At 44.8% G+C, this 24,392-nt stretch overlaps 1 protein-coding gene across 1 annotated transcript in view; it reads left to right on the top strand.

Moving 5' to 3' along the window:
• The window catches only part of SEZ6 (seizure related 6 homolog), an 874,081-nt gene that overhangs the window by 650,266 nt on the left and 199,423 nt on the right, over positions 1-24,392 (top strand). The window lies entirely within an intron of this gene.

Raw genomic sequence — 24,392 nt, 5'->3', positions numbered from 1 at the left:
AAGCAGCACCCTTTGCAGCCGGTTTCCTGGTGGTCCTGCATGCATAATTACATGTCACCAATGCTGTGAATGTTAAACTTCCTCTTTCTGTACACTGTGATGAAACACATGCTGTGTTCAGTCTACATCATCTTTATTCAGCAAGACATGTATAATTTACAGTGAGGGGGCCTCTCAAACAAAGTCAGCCCTACAGCTGATTATCCCCCAAATTCTCTCTTTATTCATGCTAGCAATAGCTTTTATTCTTTGACAGTTGTATGTTGTACAGCCTATATGATGAATGCATGGCTGACTACAATCAATAAGTGCCTCTAGCCCGCTCTATCTGCCTACACCCTTTTGGTGGATCAATAGTACACAACCTTTAAAGGCCACGTTCCCACCTGAGTACTTTAAACAAAACCCATACCTCCTGCAGACCTCCAGCAATCCTAAACTGAAGCCTCTCTTGATTTGGGGCTACGACATACTGGCTAGTAGCTGTGTTTCAGAGAAAATGATAATATACATTCAAGGAGAGTAGATAGCAGAAAACATAGAGTGGATCATTATGTTTAGTTGTGCTAGATTTCAATAATCCCTGGATCCTAGTGGGTGGTTTAAAGGAAATTATAGCTAAAATTCAATGGTATCATTTGAATGCATGTGGACTAAGATCCTTCCACATAATGTAAAGTTTTAATATTTCACTTAGTTTCTCAGCAGGATGTTTGAAATGAGGGTAACGCTGATAGACTAGGTGGTTTTTTAAACCAGGTGTACAGTATTTTTGCTTGATTGTAAATGTATGCACAAACATAGCATGCATGCTCTGTTTGCAACAAATTAACATCTATTCATGATCTTTTCATAGCAAGAAAAACTCAATATTCTACTTATAACAGAAACATGGCTCACACAATCAGACACTGCCTCCCCTGCAGCACTGTCACATGGTGGCCTCCACTTCACACCCCCCCCCCAGGCCTGGTAACAATAAAGGAGGTGGGGTTGGAATATTACTGTCCAAATCTTACACACAGATCTTTTACCACCTGTTCCCTCACTCGCATTTACATCATTTGAAGTACACTTAGATGTCAACCGTGGCACTCTAAATACACTAGACACCTACAAAAACTCTCACGTAAAGTAGAACGCCAGTGACATAAATCTCGTAGTTCAAGTGACTTTCTCACATATAAGACCATGTACCACTCTTATCGTAATGCTCTGAACACTGCCAAACAAAATATTTTCAATCTCTCATCTCTGATCAAGCCTTTAACCCCAAGCGACTTTTTAATACATTTAAATCACTTCTTTTCCCTCCCTCACCCAACCCACCAGCCACTGTCAGTGCGGAAGATCTTGCTTCCTATTTCAAGGACAAGATTGATAAGATCTGAAATGAAATGGTATGCTCTTCCACAGCAAGTGACCTGCTCAATTTCCTGCCTGAACCCTCTAACACCTTCTCTTCATTTGATCCTACAAATGAAGATGAAGTATCTGCACTCTTTTCATCTGCCATACTACCTCTCCCCTTGACTCTATACCCTCACAAATTAGTAAAGCTCTGTCTGCTCTGCTCATCTCAACCTTAACTAAAATCTGTAATCTCTCTCTGTCTACTGGTATATTTCCTTCTCTGTAGAAGCATGCAGTGATTACTCCCATTCTGAAAAAAAAAAACTCTGACCCTAACTCTCTCTCAAACTCCCGACCCATCTCTCAGCTCCCATGCCCCTCCAAGCTACTTGAGAGACTTGCCTACACTCGCCTCACACACTTTCTTAACTTACACAGCCTACTGGACCCACTTCAGTTAGGATTTCGTGCCCAACACTCCACTGAGACAGCACTGACTAAAGTAGTGAATGATTTGGTTTAAAGACCATTACTCACTACTTATTCACCTTGATCTCTCTGCTGCTTTTAACACTGTTGACCACTCTCTTCTCATACAAACACTACAATCCCTAGGTATTCAGGACACAGCCCTTTCTTGGTTCTCATCCTACCTATCTAATTGCTCCTTCAGTGTTCGTTTCTCTGATTCCACCTCCTCTTCACTACCTCTCTCAGTTGGAGTACCGCAAGGCTCAGTCTTAGGTCCTCTGCTTTTCTCTATCTATACCACATCTCTTGGCAAACTAATCAACTCTTTCGGATTTCAGTACCATCTGTATGCGGATGATACTCAAATCTACCTATCCTCCCCAGATTTGTCACCATCTGTATTGGGCCGTGTCACTGAATGCCTTTCTGCCATTTCATCTTGGATGACATCCTGCCACCTCAAACTTAATATTTCCAAAACAGAATAAATTATATTTCCACCAGCCAATAGAAGTTACCAACATGATATCTCTATCACTGTTGAGAACTTGGCAATCATCCCTACCCCACAAGCTTGCTGCCTAGGTGTCATTCTTGACTCTGAACTGTCCTTTGTTCCCCACATTGAATCTGTCTCAAGATCATGTTACATACATCTAAGAAACATATCCAAAATACGACCATATCTTACACAAGACACAGCAAAAACTCTAATCCATGCTCTCATTATCTCCCACATTATTATAGTCTCCTGACCGGTCTTCCCAAACATAGGCTCTCACCACTAGAATCCATTTTGAATGCAGCTGCGAGGCTAATCTTCCTTGCTAGACATTCATCATCTGCAGATCCACTCTGTCAGTCCCTCCATTTGTTACCAGTATTCTACCGTATTAAATATAAAATACTTTTACTGAGATACAAGGCTATTAACCAAACTGCACCAACATATATCTCTTCACTCATCTCAAAATATCTCCCTACCCGACCTCTCCGCTCTGCACAAGATCTGTGTCTCTCATCCACACGCATTACTTGTTCACACTCAAAATTACAGGACTTTATCCGGGCTTCATCCACTCTGTGGACTGCCCTTCCACGCACAATAAGACCCATCTCTAGTCTCTAAACCTTTAAACGTTCCCTGAAAACTCACCTCTTCAGACAAGCCTATCAAATTCCAGACCCACCCACATAACCTTCAGTGTTACTTACATCCTCTCTCTCTGTACACATAACATCACATATCTTGTCTTTTTTTACTCTCACAGCCTTCTGACACTTGGCCAAAATTGCTGGGTGATCATATCATACAACCCATTAAGAACTAGTGATGAGCGGGTTCGGTTTCTCGGAAACCGAACCCCCCCGAACTTCACCCTTTTTACACGGGTCCAAGGCATACTCGGATTCTCCCGTATGGCTCGGTTAACCCGACCGCGCCCGAACGTCATCATCCCGCTGTCGGATTCTCGCGAGATTCGGATTCTATATAAGCAGCCGCGCGTCGCCGCCATTTTCACTCGTGCATTGGAAATGTTAGGGAGAGGACATGGCTGGCGTCCTCTCCGTTTATTCATTGTTGAGTTGATGCAAATATTTGTGCTTGCTTATATCATTGTGGGGACTGGGGAGCAGCTTTATATTAATATAGGAGGAGTACAGTGCAGAGTTTTGCTGATCAGTGACCACCAGTTTTATCCGTTCTCTGCCTGAAAAAAAACGCTCCTTATCTGTGCTCAGTGTGCTGCATATATCTGTGCTCACACTGCTTAATTGTGGGGACTGGGGAGCAGCTGTATTATATAGCAGGAGTACAGTGCAGAGTTTTGCTGACAGTGACCACCAGTATACGTTGTCTGCCTGAAAAACACTCCATATCTGTGCTCAGTATGCTGCTTTATTGTGGGGACTGGGGACCACCAGTATTACATTATATAGGAGGAGTACAGTGCAGAGTTTTGCTGACACAGTGACCACCAGTATATAATATATAGCATTACGGTACAGTAGGCCACTGCTGTACCTATCTCTGTGTCGTCAAGTATACTATTCATCTACATTCTATACCTGTGGTGCATTTTAGTTTTGCAGTTTGCTGACACAGTGACCACCAGTATATATAGCAGTACGGTACGGAAGGCCACTGCTGTACCTACCTCTGTGTCGTCAAGTATACTATCCATCTACATTCTATACCTGTGGTGCATTTTAATTTTGCAGTTTGCTGATACAGTGACCACCAGTATATATAGCAGTACGATACGGAAGGCCACTGCTGTACCTACCTCTGTGTCGTCAAGTATACTATCCATCTACATTTTATACCTGTGGTGCGTTTTAGTTGTGCAGTTTGCTGACACAGTGACCACCAGTACATATAGCAGTACGGTACGGAAGGCCACAGCTGTACCTACCTCTGTGTCGTCAAGTATACTATCCATCTACATTCTATACCTGTGGTGCATTTTAGTTTTGCAGTTTGCTGACACAGTGACCACCAGTATATATAGCAGTACGGTACGGAAGGCCACTGCTGTACCTACCTCTGTGTCGTCAAGTATACTATCCATCTACATTCTATACCTGTGGTGCATTTCAGTTGTGCAGTTTGCGGACACAGTGACCACCAGTATATATAGCAGTACGGTACGGAAGGCCACTGCTGTACCTACCTCTGTGTCGTCAAGTATACTATCCATCTACATTCTATACCTGTGGTGCATTTCAGTTGTGCAGTTTGCTGACACAGTGACCACCAGTATATATAGCAGTACGGTACGGAAGGCCACTGCTGTACCTACCTCTGTGTCATCAAGTATACTATCCATCTACATTCTATACCTGTGGTGCATTTCAGTTGTGTAGTTTGCTGACACAGTGACCACCAGTATATATAGCAGTACGGTACGGAAGGCCACTGCTGTACCTACCTCTGTGTCGTCAAGTATACTATCCATCTACATTCTATACCTGTGGTGCATTTTAGTTTTGCAGTTTGCTGACACAGTGACCACCAGTATATATAGCAGTACGGTACAGAAGGCCACTGCTGTACCTACCTCTGTGTCATCAAGTATACTATCCATCTACATTCTATACCTGTGGTGCATTTTAGTTTTGCAGTTTGCTGACACAGTGACCACCAGTATATATAGCAGTACGGTACGGAAGGCCACTGCTGTACCTACCTCTGTGTCGTCAAGTATACTATCCATCTACATTCTATACCTGTGGTGCATTTCAGTTGTGCAGTTTGCTGACACAGTGACCACCAGTATATATAGCAGTACGGTACGGAAGGCCACTGCTGTACCTACCTCTGTGTCGTCAAGTATACTATCCATCTGCATTCTATACCTGTGGTGCATTTCAGTTGTGCGCAGTATATATAGTAGTAGGCCATTGCTATTGCTACTGGCATATAATTCCACACATTAAAAAATGGAGAACAAAAATGTGGAGGGTAAAATAGGGAAAGATCAAGATCCACTTCCACCTCGTGCTGAAGCTGCTGCCACTAGTCATGGCCGAGATGATGAAATGCCATCAACGTCGTCTGCCAAGGCAGGATGCCCAATGTCATAGTAGAGAGCATGTAAAATCCAAAAAACAAAAGTTCAGTAAAATGACCCAAAAATCTAAATTAAAAGCGTCTGATGAGAAGCGTAAACTTGCCAATATGCCATTTACGACACGGAGTGGCAAGGAACGGCTGAGGCCCTGGCCTATGTTCATGGCTAGTGGTTCAGATTCACATGAGGATGGAAGCACTCATCCTCTCACTAGAAAAATGAAAAGACTTAAGCTGGCAAAAGCACAGCAAAGAACTGTGCGTTCTTCTAAATCACAAATCCCCAAGGAGAGTCCAATTGTGTCGGTTGCGATGCCTGACCTTCCCAACACTGGACGGGAAGAGCTTGCGCCTTCCACCATTTGCACGCCCCCTGCAAGTGCTGGAAGGAGCACCCGCAGTCCTGTTCCTGATAGTCAAATTGAAGATGTCACTGTTGAAGTACACCAGGATGAGGATATGGGTGTTGCTAGCGCTGGGGAGGAAATTGACAAGGAGGATTCTGATGGTGAGGTGGTTTGTTTAAGTCAGGCACCCGGGGAGACACCTGTTGTCCATGGGACGAATATGGCCATTGACATGCCTGGTCAAAATACAAAAAAAAATCAGCTCTTCGGTCTGGAATTATTTCAACACAAATGCGGACAACAGGTGTCAAGACGTGTGTTGCCTTTGTCAAGCTGTAATAAGTAGGGGTAAGGACGTTAACCCCCTAGGAACATCCTCCCTTATACGTCACCTGGACCGCATTCATCAGAAGTCAGTGACAAGTTCAAAAACTTTGGGTGACAGCGGAAGGAGTCCACTGACAACTAAATCCCTTCCTCTTGTAACCAAGCTCCTGCAAACCACAGCACCAACTCCCTCAGTGTCAATTTCCTCCTTACACAGGAAAGCCAATAGTCCTGCAGGCCATGTCACTGGCAAGTCTGACGAGTCCTCTCCTGCCTGGGATTCCTCCGATGCATCCTTGAGTGTAACGCCTACTGCTGCTGGCGCTGCTGTTGTGGCTGCTGGGAGTCGATCGTCATCCCAGAGGGGAAGTCGGAAGACCACTTGTACTACTTCAAGTAAGCAATTGACTGTCCAACAGTCCTTTGCAAGGAAGATGAAATATCACAGCAGTCATCCTGCTGCAAAGCGGATAACTCAGGCCTTGGCAGCCTGGGCGGTGAGAAACGTGGTTCCGGTATCCACCGTTAATTCAGAGGCAACTAGAGACTTGATTGAGGTACTGTGTCCCCGGTACCAAATACCATCTAGGTTCCATTTCTCTAGGCAGGCGATACCGAAAATGTACACAGACCTCAGAAAAAGAGTCACCAGTGTCCTAAAAAATGCAGTTGTACCCAATGTCCACTTAACCACGGACATGTGGACAAGTGGAGCAGGGCAGACTCAGGACTATATGACTGTGACAGCCCACTGGGTAGATGTATTGCCTCCCGCAGCAAGAACAGCAGCGGCGGCACCAGTAGCAGCATCTCACAAACGCCAACTCGTTCCTAGGCAGGCTACGCTTTGTATCACCGCTTTCCATAAGAGGCACACAGCTGACAACATCTTACAGAAACTGAGGAACATCATCGCAGAATGGCTTACCCCAATTGGACTCTCCTGGGGATTTGTGACATCGGACAACGCCACCAATATTGTGCGTGCATTACATCTGGGCAAATTCCAGCACGTCCCATGTTTTGCACATACATTGAATTTGGTGGTGCAGAATTATTTAAAAAACGACAGCAAAAGGCCATTCAAGCCTATACATCTGCCCACGATATAGGCAAAGGAGGGGGAATGCACCTGACTCAAGCGCAGTGGAGAATGATTTCAACGTTGTGCAAGGTTCTGCAACCCTTTGAACTTGCCACACGTGAAGTCAGTTCAGGCACTGCCAGCCTGAGTCAGGTCATTCCCCTCATCAGGCTTTTGCAGAAGAAGCTGGAGACATTGAAGGAGGAGCTAAAACAGAGCGATTCCGCTAGGCATGTGGGACTTGTGGATGGAGCCCTTAATTCGCTTAACCAGGATTCATGGGTGGTCAATCTGTTGAAATCAGAGCACTACATTTTGGCCACCGTGCTCGATCCTAGATTTAAAACCTACGTTGTATCTCTCTTTCCAGCAGACACAAGTCTGCAGAGGTTCAAAGACCTGCTGGTGAGAAAATTGTCAAGTCAAGCGGAACGTGACCCGTCAACATCTCCTCCTTCACATTCTCCCGCAACTGGGGGTGCGAGGAAAAGGCTAAGAATTCCGAGCCCACCCGCTGGCGGTGATGCAGGGTAGTCTGGAGCAAGTGCTGACATCTGGTCCGGACTGAAGGACCTGCCAACGATTACTGACATGTCGTCTACTGTCACTGCATATGATTCTCTCACCATTGAAAGAATGGTGGAGGATTATATGAGTGACCGCATCCAAGTTGGCACGTCAGACAGTCCGTACGTATACTGGCAGGAAAAAGAGGCAATTTGGAGGCCCTTGCACAAACTGGCTTTATTCTACCTAAGTTGCCCTCCCTCCAGTGTGTACTCCGAAAGAGTGTTTAGTGCAGCCGCTCACCTTGTCAGCAATCGGCGTACGAGGTTACTTTCAGAAAATGTGGAGAAGATGATGTTCATCAAAATGAATTATAATCAATTCCTCCGTGGAGACATTCACCAGCAGCAATTGCCTCCAGAAAGTACACAGGGACCTGCGATGGTGGATTCCAGTGGGGACGAATTAATAATCTGTGAGGAGGGGGATGTACACAGTGAAAGGGGTGAGGAATCGGAGGATGATGATGAGGTGGACATCTTGCCTCTGTAGAGCCAGTTCGTGCAAGGAGAGATTGATTGCTTCTTTTTTTGGTGGGGGCCCAAACCAACCAGTCATTTCAGTCACAGTCGTGTGGCAGACCCTGTCGCTGAAATGATGGGTTCGTTAAAGTGTGCATGTCCTGTTTATACAACATAAGGGTGGGTGGGAGGGCCCAAGGACAATTCCATCTTGCACCTCTTTTTTCTTTCATTTCTCTTTGCATCATATGCTGTTTGGGGACTATTTTTTTGAAGTGCCATCCTGTCTGACACTGCAATGCCACTCCTAGATGGGACAGGTGTTTGTTTCGGCCACTTGGGTCGCTTAGCTTAGTCACACAGCTACCTCATTGCGCCTCTTTTTTTCTTTGCATCATGTGCTGTTTGGGGACAATTTTTTTAATCTGCCATCCTGTCTGACACTGCAGTGCCACTCCTAGATGGGCCAGGTGTTTGTGTCGGCCACTTGTGTCGCTTAGCTTAGCCATCCAGCGACCTCGGTGCAAATTTTAGGACTAAAAATAATATTGTGAGGTGTGAGGTGTTCAGAATAGACTGGAAATGAGTGGAAATTATGGTAATTGAGGTTAATAATACTATGGGATCAAAATGACCCCCAAATTCTATGATTTAAGCTGTTTTTTAGTTTTTTTTGTAAAAAACACCCGAATCCAAAACACACCCGAATCCGACAAAAAATTTTCGGTGAGGTTTTGCCAAAACGCGTCCGAATCCAAAACACGGCCGCGGAACCGAATCCAAAACCAAAACACAAAACCCGAAAAATGTCCGGTGCACATCACTATTAAGAACCTAGAAATCTGGTGGACCATTATGCAATAGGTAGCATCTATCCTTGTGTATCAATGCCTATTTCCCTATAGATTGTAAGCTTGCGAGCAGGGCCTTTCTACCTCTATGTCTGTCTGTTTTTACCCAGTTTTGTTCTATTAATGTTGTTCTAATTGTAACACACAACAGAATATGCCGCGCTAAGAAACTGTTAATAAATAATAAATAATAGCAGTTAATAGAAAGTTGAATGTACTCATATGCCTATATGTGGAGCATATACTCAGGGGTGAGTGCTCCAGGGGGCAGGGTGGTGTCTGTCCATGGCTGCTACAATTTTACAGCCTCCAATCAGGATCGCTGGTTGGCGGCAAACTGCAAGATGCATCATAAACCTTCCAGCCAGGAGACAGGAAGTTGAAGCTCCCCAGCTGCTCCATATGTGTTATAATTTAGTGTGTCATTGGCCGTGCAGTATCCTCTGTCTCCCGATTACCAGTCACATACCTGTCCTGTAGCGTCTGGCTGTGTTAAGCTAAATGCTGATTGGTCGATGGCTTTGGCCATCCACCAATTACAGTCTCCACACATCATCACCGGTCATCGGGTCAGATGGTATCAGAAATTAGGTGTAATAGTGATGGCTGTTCTTGGACCGTGACTCGAGGTGGCTATCAGTGCATGCAAAAACCAGTTCAGTGGGTGTATGCTGGAAGTGTCGCAGGGGTGTCAATTCAAAAGGCTGCATTCACAGAGACAGCTGCAAGCACAGGAGGACATAGTATAATGGAGAAACTGCACCTGCCCTAGGGATAATGCAAGTTTCAATGGTGCATCTGGTGGTGGTGTCTAAGGATGCACCAATCGGTATTACAGCATGCAGGGACGCAACAAGTGCGTATCTCAGTCCTTGCATATTCAACCGAATGGATGTTCACACGGTCGGACTGGTCCACAGGGGTACCAGGGAAACCACTGGTAGGCCCCACTGCCGGAGGGCCCACTCCTTCCTCTAGGGATCAGGTTCCAGACTGTGCACTTGTATTATACATGGTAGATATGTTGCATTACACTGCACTAAACTATTCTGTATTTCAAGCCTCTGTGGAGGCTGGCGACACCCCATTTGTAGGCTGGCCACACCCCTAAGTATGGGCTCCTATCACTGCAACTTCACGGTGAGCCCTTCGTGCCCCAGTCCGACACTGGATGTGCATTAGGGAAGCGGCAGCATTTGCATGAAGTTGCAGATGAGTGATCGCCAATGGACGCTGCTGCGTGCAACACAGAATCAGGCGCAGGATCAAATGAGGGGTAACATACAACTTTATTGAAAATTGGGAATCATACTGAAAGGAAATCCAATATCACATACAGTAGAATGATCACAAATGCATATAATCATTATAGTGTAAAATAAAATGATCAGAAATGCATGTGATGAAAACTGTATAAAATACACAGTTAGTAAATATAAATGGGTTCAGTATGTTTGACCGCTGGAAGGGATGCTGACGGTCACAATATCGATGCCGGGATCCCGATGGGGGCAAGGTAAGTATGTTACCCTCTGTCCCATACCTTCTAACCCTCCCCTCCCGCAGCCTAACCTCCCCGTTAGTGCCCAAACCTAACCTCCCCCCTATGGTGCCTAACCCTAACCTTCCTTCCCCCCAGCCTAACCCTATCCCCCTTCTCCCCCCCCCCCCCCCCCACACACACAGCCTAAGCCAACCACCCTGGGTGGTGCCTAAACCTAACATTTCCCCCTGACGGCCCTAACCCGCCCGCTATGTTTACAGTCAGAATGCCGGCTGTCAGGATTCCAGCATCGGTATCCTGACCCTGTTGGGATTCTGGCATCAACATTCTGACAGGGTGTCAGGATTTCGGCATCGGTATTCTGACTGCTGGGATCCCGACAGTCAGAATCTTAATTGTATCCCATATATATGTATAATACAGAAGAACAAATAAATCCAGTTGTTTGCAGGGTTTGTATAACAGGGATTAATGGTTACATGGAAAACAAGGCAGCACAAGTACACTGCTAAATAGACCAAGGCCTAGGCCAGAATTACCGGATAAAAATGATCATGTTTTATGTAAGACAGTCACAACTTCTGAAGGTGAACAGAGGTAAATGAGACTTCCATACACAAGGCTGCAACATGGAATTTACAGGACACAGAGTTCATGCAGTAAAATATATGAGTGGTGTGACAACAATAGGGCACTAATGTATGTGTAATGTTTCATCCATTATCAAGGCTTCAGCTCATACTTGTATATACTTTAAAATATATGGCAATTTCTATTTCTGCCTTTACTAAACACCTTTCTCCCAGACGTCAGACTGAAAAGCAACTCCATCTATTGTACTGCCCTTCCATCACCTCCAACACTAGCAGCCTAAAACACCAAAACCACCACTCAACAATACAGCACAGAATGGTTTATCAAATACATCTTATGTCATTTCTTCTGCTTATAATAAAGATAGCAGTATATATAATACAATGTGCAATCTATAAAGCTTCGTGATAAATGTAACTGCTTAATCATTGGCTGACATGTGAGATTGAATAGGTGGTGGACTCAATTTCAGCCTATCTGAAGATGTCAGTAGTAATAAGGGGAGCCTGTAAGATGTCACATCAATGGCTTTTTCCAGATGGATTTTCAAACATTTCACACTTCCTTTGTCTTCAAGGCACATGAAATAGCGCTTATTAATGAAGACATGCAGAAAACGAATTAAATCAGAGACGTAATAAGTTATTGTTTTGAAGGTTTGTACACAGATAATATTTACAGCCTTAGGTAATGTCTAATGGCAATAACTGCAATGCATTTCTAGAGCAGCTTCTATGGAAATGCCATCAGGCCAATAGTACTATCTGCTATTGACTAGATGCTCCAAGACGCACTGAAGACAATCCTCTTGATTTTTCAAGAATATATACTAACTAGAAGAATAACATAAAACTAAAGTACCACTTGGGATTTTACAATAATAGGATGCATATGAGTGCATTGGAGTTCACTTTGTTTTCCACAATTGGCATGATTGTACACTGTGATTGTGTAAACTAATAGGGTCAGATGTAATGACGCCCAAGGTCAGCGGCCGTGTGGGATGTAGGCCAAACTCTGACATTTTTTTAAAGGGGCAATCACTGACAAGGCAAAACCAACTCGGGCGTAATTACATTCGAGCCATAATACAGTATCAAAAGGTCTAAACAGCCCAGGACACTTAAGCCCCGTACACACTGAGCGACAACACAGGACAATATGAATGATAATGATCTCTTTTGCAAGATCTATTGTTCATATCGTCCAGTGTGTATGCATGAACGATGCGCGCACCCACGGGTCATTCTCGTTCATCTATGATCTACTGAACATGCAGCTTAATTTTGACAACATCGTTGACCTGCATGTTCAGGGCGTGCGGGGGTTGACGTTACTGAATGATATCGTTCAGCAATATCGTTCAGTGAGTATGCTCTAAATCGCTGAATGATAAAGCATTCAGCGATATAGCGCCAGTCGCTCATTAGGGGTATGTCGCCCAGTGTGTACGGGGCTTTGGATATACAGACATTACATCACTAGACAGAACAACATTGCAGCCTCTTTCCTCATTCATTGACGGCAAGAAAAAACCAATGGAGACACAAATCACTGCGTGCTTCCTCCTGCACTCGCTGTATGTATAGCTTCCAGTCCCAATATTCGCAAGACAGTCCAGATGTTCGTCTTTAAAAAAGGATGGGGATGGGATTTATCTACTTATGGATGAGGTTTCTGGTCTGTGGGATCTTGGTTGGATAGATTGAAGGTTTAAAGAAACTTTACTTCTTTCCCTTGTGTATCTTTAGACCTACTGTCAGAAAAGGCACTCCTTATACAGGGACTCATGGGGATAAGTTCTACAGTCATGATGGGGCTGCTGCAGAGGGATACGGGCATTAGGTCGACACAACTTAGGTCGACTGTCATTAGGTCGACCACTATTGGTCGACATGCATTAGGTTGACAGGGTCACTAGGCCGACATGTCATTAGGTCGACAGTTCAAAAGGTCGACATGAGTTTTTCAAATTTTTTAAACTTTCATACTTTACGATCCACGTGGACTACAATTGGGAACGGTAACCTGGCACCTTGCCTGAAGCATGGCGAGCGAAGCGAGCCACGTGAGGGGACACAGTGCACTAATTGGGGTTCCCCGTCACTTTTTACGAAGAAAACGACACCTAAAAAAGTAAAAAAACCTCATCTTGACATTTTGCCCTGTCGACCCAGTACATGTCGACCTAGTGACCCTGTCGACCTAATGGATGTCGACCAATAGTGGTCGACCTAATGACTGTTGACCTAAGTTGTGTTGACCTAATGACCCATACCCGCTGCAGAGATGAACAAAGTCCATCGGTGGAGTATATCTTGTGGCATTTCCCACTGCACATATGTCGGATCAACGTTGTGCATTTATAGGTGCCGTAGCATCTCCACTTGTAACAGAAGAGATGTAACTGGCTTGAAATGGTGTACTCATGCGTAGACATAGGCTGAGTGTGGAGGTGTCAGTAGATTTGGGGCTACAGTATTCAGAGTTGTGCATACTGATAATATTGCTGCACAACTCTACATGCCATATCGATGACTATGGCCCTCATTCCGAGTTGATCGCTCGCTAGCTACTTTGAGCAGCCGTGCAAACGCATAGTCGCCGCCCACGGGGGTAGTGTATTTTCACTTTGCAAGAGTGCGAACGCCTGTGCAGCCGAGCGGTATAAAAACATTTTGTGCAAAACAAGACCAGCCCTGTAGTTACTTATTCTGTGCGATGATTGCTGCGACGAAGGTCCCGGAATTTACGTCAGATACCTGCCATGCAAACGCCTGGGTTTTACCAAACACTCCCAGAAAACGGTCAGTTGACATCCATAAACTCCCACTTCCTGTCAATCTCCTTGCAATCGGCTGTGCGAATGGAATCGTAGCTAGAAGCAGTGCAAAACAACAATGCTCTTTGAGGCTCACACGCATACGTAGTTTTGCCATTTTTTAAAATGATTGCTACGCAGCGAACAACGGCAGATAGCGATCAACTCGGAATGAGGGCCTATATGCGTTTAGTTTTATGTACGCAATGTGGGAGCAATTACTACAAGCTCGGATCAACCCCAATATGAGGAAAGTGAGGAATAAAAACAGTGGCTGGCTATATTCTGTAGATTCTAGAAGTGGACCTTCAAGGATGTGCCCCAGGTAGCATAGTTAGTTGGAACAGCATTAGTAATGAGATTATTACGTTCTACAAATGCCAAATCACACCAGCAAACATTTTTTTATTGCTGGACAGTGCTGATGGTAAGTATTTTGGTACATAGGACCTATTTTAGATTTGTACGTAAACCCAATGGTTTACATCCAAATTCGATGCTGTGGGGTCTGCGCATGTGCAGAACGGGAGATATCGCTCACTGCCCCCTGTCAGCTGCAACATGATTAACATTAAAACACTGCAGCATTTGGAGAGTGGAGCAGGGGTAGTACCCGGTAATGTTCTTCAAATGTTTTGAAGGTGTGACAGGTCCAGGGTCTGCATCGTGGACTGCATCCTATGGCTAGCCTGAGTTAGCTTCAGCTTACACAGACTGATCGGTTCCTGGAAACATCATGGTTGCAGTGGTTACAATGGTGTTCCAAGGCTGCGTCCTCAGATGCAGCATTCGGATCTCACAAATGCATGCAGGAGGCATTTATCTCTTGCAGACACCTTGCGGCTGTACAATTCCATACAAATATGGATTAGGCCCATAGTGTGGCAGAGTGAATGGGTTACCACATACTCTTGGAAGGAATTCAGCTCTCAATGCAAAGGCTGCAGGATGGAGGTGCTGTATACCTACCAACTGTCAGCTTCAGCGGGACAGCCATTTTTTCTAGAACTGTCCTGCTGTCCCACCCACGGCCTGCATCTTGGAGAGTGCTGGGTATGCCCCTCTCCAACGACGGGAATGGGGGTGCCGTGAACCATCTTCTCCCTTTCCCGAGGCTCCACCCTCTTTTCGGTCACGCACGTGCGTGGGTCCTGCCCCCTGAACCACCAAAGGTATGTAGCTGAGGTCAGGCAAGTTAAACAGATCACCTTGTCTACTGCATTCCCAGGACACACACACACACACACACACACGCACACACACGTAAAGGGGCCCAGCTGTAACATATGTTCCTTCCCTAAATAAAGCTGTCCGCAGACTATGTTCTCTGTAATTTTGCCAAGCCTCTGTGGTAACTGGATATACCCCTTAAGCATGTTCTCCTATAGCACCGCGTTTTCATGGTGGAGCCTTCATGCCCCGTTACGACCATGGGGGTAATTCCAAGTTGATCGCAGCAGGAATTCTGTTAGCAACTGGGCAAAACCATGGCCCTCATTCCGAGTTGATCAGTCGCAAGGCGAATTTAGCAGAGTTACACACGCTAAGCCGCCGCCTACTGGGAGTGAATCTTAGCTTCTTAAAATTGCGACCGATGTATTCGCAATATTGCGATTACTAACTACTTAGCAGTTTCAGAGTAGCTCCAGACTTACTCTGCCTGTGCGATCAGTTCAGTGCTTGTCGTTCCTGGTTGACGTCACAAACACACCCAGCGTTCGCCCAGGCACTCCCACCGTTTCTCCGGCCACTCCTGCGTTTTTTCCGGAAACGGTAGCGTTTTCAGCCACACGCCCCTGAAACGCCGTGTTTCCGCCCAGTAACACCCATTTCCTGTCAATCACATTACGTTCGCCGGAGCGATGAAAAAGCCGTGAGTAAAATTACTTTCTACATAGCAAAGTTACTTGGCGCAGTCGCAGTGCGAACATTGCGCATGCGTACTAAGCGGATTTTCATTGCGATGCGATGAAAAATACCGAGCGAACAACTCGGAATGAGGGCCCATGTGCACTGCAGGTGTGGCAGATATAACATTTGCAGAGAGAGTTAGATTTGGGTGGGTTATTTTATTTCTGTGCAGGGTAATACTGGCTGCTTTATTTTTACACTGCAAATTAGATTGCAGATTGAACTCACCACACCCAAATTTAACTCTCTCTGCACATGTTATATCTGCCTCCCCTGCAGTGCACATGGTTTTGCCCAGTTGCTAACAGAATTTCTGCTGCGATCAACTCAGAATTACCCCCAATGTGTGGTAGTATTGTCTAATGGTAATTTCAGGCATCCGCAATCCCCTTATATAATTTATTGTCTGGCTTGTATTTCATAAGCCTACAAAATATTTATATTGTGCATTCATTTACATTACTCTACAACGGTTGTAAATTGTTTTGTTAATCTTACCATAAAACACTTCATGGTCAGCGGTTTCCATCAACAGCTGTTATTTTTTTCCCTGTCCAATCACAGATCTCAAATAAGTGTGCTATGTGGCATTTAAACAAAGCACTGACAATTATTTTAAGAACATCAGAAAATGTGCATATTTGCATGAACTTTTAAATAGTATATTGTTTTGTTACATCAAAGTGGTTCTAATATAATTATAACCAGACTCAGTGAAATCTAATGACACACACTGACAAACAATACAAGATCCCTATTGTTTGCATGAGATAACCGAACTGTTGACTACTGTTCATTGAGGTGGATAGAAATGGCAATGCATACATAGCTATAAGTTCTGGCTTCTGATTCAACTAAATATGTAGGTGTTACATTATTAATAATATAGTATGTTACTTTTGAATCAACAGCAGGCACTAATTTCTTGCTGGGCCCTTCAGTTTCCTATTTAACACTGATCTGACATCATGAAACGGATTGTGTAAAACAAGCATCACATTAATGGAAAAGGCACTGTTAAGAAGAGCTTAGCAGTGAATTCCCATTTTTATTTCAAGTTTTAGGGGTTTTTTTGTGATACAAACTGTTTAAATTAGTTTGACCAATATGTTAGACTAGGTGATTCATCGCGCCCTACGGGCGCTCTTCACACCGTCGTAAGGGGCTACTCCCCCTTCACCCCTGCATGCCCTTGTGGCGTGCAATATTTTTATTATATGGAGTATTACCTTCAATCATAATTGTGTGGGTGGTTAAATATTGCACGGACAAAGACCCTCATTCCGAGTTGATCGCTAGCTGCCGTTGGTCGTTGCATAGTAATCAGTTAAAGAAACGGCAAAACAGCGCATGCGTATGCATCGCAATGCGCACACGCGGCGTACGGGTACAAAGAGCATCGTGGTTTTGCACAGGTTCTAGCGATGCTTTCAGTCACACAGCCAATTGCAAGGAGATTGACAGGAAGTGGGAGTTTCTGGGTGTCAACTGACCGTTTTCTGGGAGTGTTTGGAAAAACGCAGGCGTGGCTGGGCGGGTATCTGATGTCATTACCGTGTCACTTGTCGCAGCAATCATCACACAGAATAAGTAACTACAGGGCTGGTCTTGTTCTGCACAAAATGTGTTTGCAGCCGCTCTGCTACACAGGCGTTTGCACTCCTGCAAAGCGAAAATACACTCCCCCGTGGGCGGCGACTATGCGTTTGCACGGCTGCTAAAAGTAGCTAGCGAACTTGGAATGAGGGCCAAAGGGCATGCGATGACTAAGGAGTCCATTTGCAACGGAGTGAACAGCGCACACAGGGTGCTGTGGTTGGGGGAGTGGCGGGTGCGAGGGAGACGTGGATGGAGGAGGGGGTCCAGGGGCTATGCGGGTGGGGGAGGGGAGGTTTGCAGGGGTGCCGGTGGGTGGGGGAGGATTTGGTGCGGTGGTGCCGTGGGTGGGGGAGGAGGTCCGGAGCCACCGCAGGTGGGGGAGGTGCAGTTGCGGGGGTGCCGTCGGTGGGGGAGGAGGCGGGTGCAGGGGTGTTGCTGCCGGGGGAGGGGGTTTGGAGCCACCGCGGGTGGTGGAGGGGAGTGTGGGGGTGCCGATGGGGCCCGGAGGTACTGCGATTGGGGAAGGGGCGGGTAATGCTTCTCCCCCTGGAAGCAGCTAAGCTGCTGTCCACCCTTTGGCAGTGGCTCTCCTGGAGACTCGCACAGCAGCCAAGCAGCCAGTCACTATTGTTAGTGCCGGTGTCTCAACGTGCTGCATTACAGGGAAGAAGATGCACTCAATAAACTACAGCTGGCAGCACAGGTGCTGTGCTGCGGAGTCCGGGCCTCTGGGGATCTAAGTGCGGCTGTGGCAGGGAGGCACTTCTGTGACATCACGCACAGAGGAGGCTCCGGGGCTCAGAGAGTATGCGGCGCAGGGAGGGCTATGAAAGCCTTCGGCTGCGCCACTTTCATACACATCTATGCCGGTGAATCACAACAGCTTTTGTTCCACCTGTGCCGCGGCTAGGGAGTGGGGATTGTTGATGGCGGAGGGGGCAGGCGGACTGGCAGCAGGACATAGGACGCTGCAGTAAAAGTTTTTTTATTTCCCCTATCTACAGCGCAGAGACTTGCTGCAGATGCAGTGGCATACCCTCCAGCTGGACCTTTTTGGCAGGTACAGTACCTTTTTTTTATGGTCTGTACCGATTTTTGGCTCTCCAAACTTCCATTGAAAGTATTGTAAAAGGGGCATGACCACACCATTTTACCCGTGGCCACGCCCCCTTTTCAAATTTGTAACAATTTTTAAGTGTAAATTGTTGCAGAGTATGTTGCTGCAGAGGGAGTGGGCCTATTTTGGTGTGTGGACCTGGAGCTGCAGCTTCATCAGCCCCATTGTTAATCCTGCTCTGGGAACACAGCCTCCAATTGGATGTTATCTGTGTGGGAGGGCATTTCTCGCCCAATCAGCTGTGGACTGGGTGTGATAGAAACATAGAATTTGACGGCAGATAAGAACCACTTGGCCCATCTAATCTGCCCCTTTTTTATTTTATCCTTTAGGCAATCTCAACCCTTTTTTAACCTTAATTCTTTGTAAGGATATTCATATGCCTGTCCCAAGCATGTTTAAATTGCCATACAGTCTTAGCCTCTACCACCTCTGATGGGAGGCTATTCCACTTATCCACTACCCTTTCTGTGAAGTAATTTTTTCTTAAATTTCCCCTGAACCTCCCCCCCTCCAGTCTCAATGTATGCCCTCGAGTTCTAATACTTCTTTTCCTTTGAAGAATGTTTCCCTCCTGAACTTTGTTAAGACCCTTGATATATTTGAAAGTTTCTATCATGTCCCCCCTTTCCCTTCTCTCCTCCAAACTATACATGTTAAGATCTTTTAGCCTTTCCGGGTAAGTTTTGTGATGTAGGCCATGCACCATTTTAGTTGCCCTTCTTTGTACACTCTCTAATGTATTTATATCCTTCTGGAGACAGGGTCTCCAGAACTGGACACAGTATTCCAGATGGGGCCGTACCAATGACCTATACAGTGGCATTATCACTTCTTTTTTCCTGCTACTGATTCCTCTCCCTATGCAACCAAGCATCTGACTTGCCTTTCTCATTGCTTTGTTGCATTGCTTTCCTGCCTTCAAGTCACTTGAAATAATGACTCCTAAATCTCTTTCCTCCTCAGTAGTTTCCATTATAGTACCCTTGATACTATACTTAGCCTTTGGGTTTTTGAGACCCAAGTGCATGATTTTGCATTTTTTAGCATTAAGCTGTAGTTGCCACGTTCTTGACCATTTCTCAAGCCTACCTAGGTCATTAATCGTTTGTTTGACCCCTCCCGGTGTGTCTACCCTGTTGCATATCTTTGTATCATCTGCAAAAAGGCATATATTCCCTTCAATACCATCTGCAATGTCCTGCTGCTAACCCAATGAGAGCTCCTAGCCACGGCCAGCGTTAAACACACACAGAGTCACAGATCTGGGCTATTATATTGGAGATGTATGCGCACGAATGAGCAGATAGTTGTGATTAATTTTAATTATTTCATAAAATATATTTAACATATTATCCCCATTATATATATTTAAGTTCATATTTTTTCACCTATTGTGTGTACATTTCTGTGAGACACGTAACCTAATAATGTAACATACTGTAGCACACAAAGAAGAAAATACTAAGAAATCACACTTACAGTAAAAACCCAATTTTGGCCTGTTTGCTGGAGGAGGGGGTGGGAATAAGTATGGGGGTGGGGGGCTATGGGCATGACGCATTTTGAATATCAAGGCCTAAAATTTTATAAAAAGAAGAAATTAGTAATTAGTATATGTCGTAGTGTATATTGCAATGACGTGTGGTGGGGTGAGGCAGAGCCATCTTCTGTAGAATAATAACATGCTCACCCCATCACAATGAGACTAAACTTTGAACTAAGATAATTCCTTGTAGCAGGGTTGGTTTAACAGCATTATATGCCCTGAGCCAAAGCAATGCACTTGGGCCCCTACACACCAAAAATTCATAACATGCCCCTCCTGTGGTTCTGCGCTATACATACAGTGAACGTTTGTCAGCATTCTGATTGGTTGACGTTACAATAGCCCTGCCTTGTGGTTAATGATTTAGTGTTTCATATTCAAGGGATAAATCAGGTAGGAATTCCCTTGTGACAGAAGGATATAGAAATTGAAAACATTGTTATCAAATAAGTAGTAAAAAATAATCAAATAAATGAGATTAGCTTAAAAATTTTTTAAATAACTAACTTATACAGTATATTAACCTTTTCAATGATTCCTTTTTCAGTCACAATCCTCCTGTAACATGTATTAGTCAGAAGAGAAAAAATAAATCATGGCGCTCTCCTGATTGGCTGCGCGCTACTAGCCTGTCAATCAGGAGTAGCGCAGCGGCTAGAATGGAGGATCGCTCTCCTCCATTCTAGCCTATGATGGGAACTTTGCGGTCTGCGGTTAACCGCAAAGTAAATTGGGGTCACCCACAAGAGTGACCCCAATTAACCCCGGAGTCAGCCGCAGCCTCTGCGCTACTCCTGATTGACAGGCTAGTAGCGCACAGCCAATCAGGAGAACGCCATGACGTGGCACTCCCTGATTGGCTGCTGGGATCTCCAGTGACAGGAGTCATGCGGGGTCCCAACATTCGGGGGAAAGGGGTTCAATGTGTAAACATGGAACAACTTTATTTTTTACAAAGCCGTGGATTACTTCAGGAAAGAAGAAGACAGATCGTCACTGGATAATAGGTGAGTATATTGGAATTTTGGTTTTACAGGTACACAATTGGATGCTACTGGACAAATGGACGTGATTGGGTGGCGTGGGATGTAAGTATATATGAGTGTGTAAAAATAAATATGTACTGTCACGGTGTGTGTGTCCTGTTTTTATTTGGGTATTTCTTTTGTTGTAGAACTACAGGTTCCAGTGGGCCCAATATTTCCCTGCATGCTGGTACTTGTGGTTCTCCAAATACCAGCAAGCAGGGGAGGCTTGTTGGGACTTGTAGTTCTAAAACAAAAGACAATATTCTTTTTTTTTTTTTTTTTTACACACAAAAAGGCTATCAGCCCCCCATCCACCACCCAGAGATGGGGGGCAGCCTCGGGCTTCACCCCTGGCCCTTGGGTGCCTTGATTTAAGGGATCCCCACTACTCCAAGGTACCCCGGCTAGCGGTGACTACTTGGGGGGTAATGCCTGGCTGCTCATTATCTTCTCAGCTAGTGGAACCCGGTGCTGGGTTTAAAAATATGGGAGACCCCTACGTCTTTTGTCCCCCGTATTTTTGGAACCAGGGCCGGCAACAAAAGCCTGGTGCTGGTTGTATAAATACTGAGGACCCCAGTCAATTTTCCCCTGTATTTTAACAACCAGGACCGTCTCAAAGAGCCCGAGGCTGGTTATGCTTAGTAGGGTGGATGCCACGCCATTTTTTAAAATGATTTTTAACCATTTCTGACCCTTTGTTCACAGAGAAGCATGCACGGATCTCACTAATCTGTACATGACTATCTGAACACTCCAGCAAAAAGCAGTTCTATTTGAAAGCTCCATTTGTTTACGAATTCTATGCTTTCCCGGCAGTGTTTGGCTATTGTCGGTAGTGATTGAGAATATGAATTCTTAGTAAATTCCCGAGTTGTATTAAATAACAGCCGTGTTTGACCGATAGTCTATCCATTCATATTTGTGTTTGCAGATGTGTAAAAAAATACAAATGCAACAAACATGACCAACTTTCTTGATTAGTAAATTCCCGAGATGCCACTTAGAGTAAAAAAACGGAACTCGAATGGATTCAAAATAATTCGGGACCTTAGTAAATATACCCCCCAGTGTATCAGCTGAAAAGAATTGTAAGATTCAGTGCTTTTTTTGTGGTAGTACGCAAGATTTATTAAGCAGTATAACTTATTGTTTGGTTGAATTTTTAATTCTTATAATTAGTTCCAGAAAATAGGGAAATCATTTCAGCAATGAATGAAATAAGCATTTGCATACATATCCAAAATGTGGTGCCAGTGTCTCAGTAGCCGTGGCTAATCTACTCAACCAAAGGATTCAACCTGTGGCCCTCCAGCTGCTGTTGAACTACTGGACATATCTCAGCATGCCATGCCACAGTTTTGCTATTAAGGCATGCTAAAACTGAGGCAGGACATGCTGGGATGTGTAGTTCCGGAGCAGCCGCAGGTTGACCGAGACCAAAGTTTCTCAAACGCGGTTCTCAAGGCACCACAACAGTCAAGGTTTTAAGTTTTTCCATACTTGGCCATAGGTGACTTAATTAGCACCTCAGTCAATTTGATTTAACCATCTGTGTTGAGCCATGGATATACCTAAAACCTGGACCGTTGGGGAGCCTTGAGGACCGCGTTTGAGAACCTCTGACCTAGAACAGTCGATTTAGGAATGATATGCAACCTTTGTACACAGTCACTTGGAATTGTTGTGCTGCCTGTGGGAGCCTCAATATGGTGTCCGGGCTCTAGGTAGACCATTTACAGGTCAACAGTCATTATGTTGACCACTAATGGTCGACGCAGTCAATAGTTCGACCTGGAAAATTTGTCGACATGTAAAAGATCGACAGGTGCAAAAGTTTGACAGGTGCAAATGGCGACACATACTGTATATGGTCGACACACATATGGTCGACACTGTTTGTTTTTTAGCATTCTAATCAAAGTATTTGTAATACTTTACCATCCACATGGACTACGAATGGGAATAGTAACCTTGCCCTAAGCATATCGAGCAGATTCAGAACACTAATTGGAGTTCCATGTGCTGTGACGGAGAAAACAACAACAAAAAAAGTAAAAAACATGGGGGGTAATTCCAAGTTGATCGCAGCAGGAATTTTTTTAGCAGTTGGGCAAAACCATGTGCACTGCAGGGGAGGCAGATATAACATGTGCAGAGAGAATTAGATTTGGGTGTGGTGTGTTCAATCTGCAATCTTGCAGTGTGAAAATAAAGCAGCCAGTATTAAATGCACAGAAATAAAATAACCCACCCAAATCTAACTCTTTCTGCACATGTTATATCTGCCTCCCCTGCAGTGCACATGGTTTTGCCCAACTGCTAAAAAAAAATTACTGCTGCAATCAACTTGGAATTATCCCCATGATCCATACTCCCTCAATGCATTTCCAGGCAACTGCAGCATTAGCATATTTCCTCACATTAGCTGTTTACACATTTGCCGCTGTGAATGCCTTAACGTACAACTCTGAATTACACCCTGTGTAAACTCCTCTAATCTCGTATCAACCTGTTTTTCCTATTATAGACAAGCAATTATTCACTTTGCTTACTATTACTGATTTGGGTAAATGTAATATTTCTAAATGATGTAGCTAATTCATAGTTGCCGACTTTCTGGCTATCCCCTCCTGGAAGGGGCAGCCAGGTTGGCACAGTGCTTGCATAGTCATGTCATCGCGGCCATACCCCGTTTTGCAATGCCAAGATTACCGGCATTGTACAGCGGTGCCGGGGGGCATGGCCAAGATGATTTGATTCACTTTGAATCGTGTCATCGCCCACCGTGTCAACTCACTTTACCTGGGTCCGGGAGACTTGCCCACACTTCCAGGGGGCTGGGAGCCTCCCGGCCGTGTAGGCAAGTATGCACTAATTGTTAGTGTATTGATGCCCACAACATGCCTGCCTAAATTTACTGTCGGCAAAATACAGTAGACGACAGTAGAATATGATGCAATTAAAGTACATTTAGCATTTACTACAATGGTTTTACAACTCAATATAGTGCATTAACCCCATATATTTCATTTGTAACCTCATTTGTTCTGTATATTATGTTGCTTTCTTCTTTGTAAACATTTTAGAATTGCATAGATATTATAGAATTGTAAATCATTATTGGCTGTAGGTAAACTGCTATACAACTGTCAGTAACCCTTGGCAACCTTGGTGACAGATCTGCTTCTGTTTTTAGAATTCACATTATTGTTGCATTAAGATTAACATAAT

The sequence above is a fragment of the Pseudophryne corroboree genome, chromosome 2, assembly GCF_028390025.1.
Source record: "Pseudophryne corroboree isolate aPseCor3 chromosome 2, aPseCor3.hap2, whole genome shotgun sequence".
Taxonomy (NCBI): domain Eukaryota; kingdom Metazoa; phylum Chordata; class Amphibia; order Anura; family Myobatrachidae; genus Pseudophryne; species Pseudophryne corroboree.
This window is presented reverse-complemented; position numbering and strand designations above follow the sequence as displayed.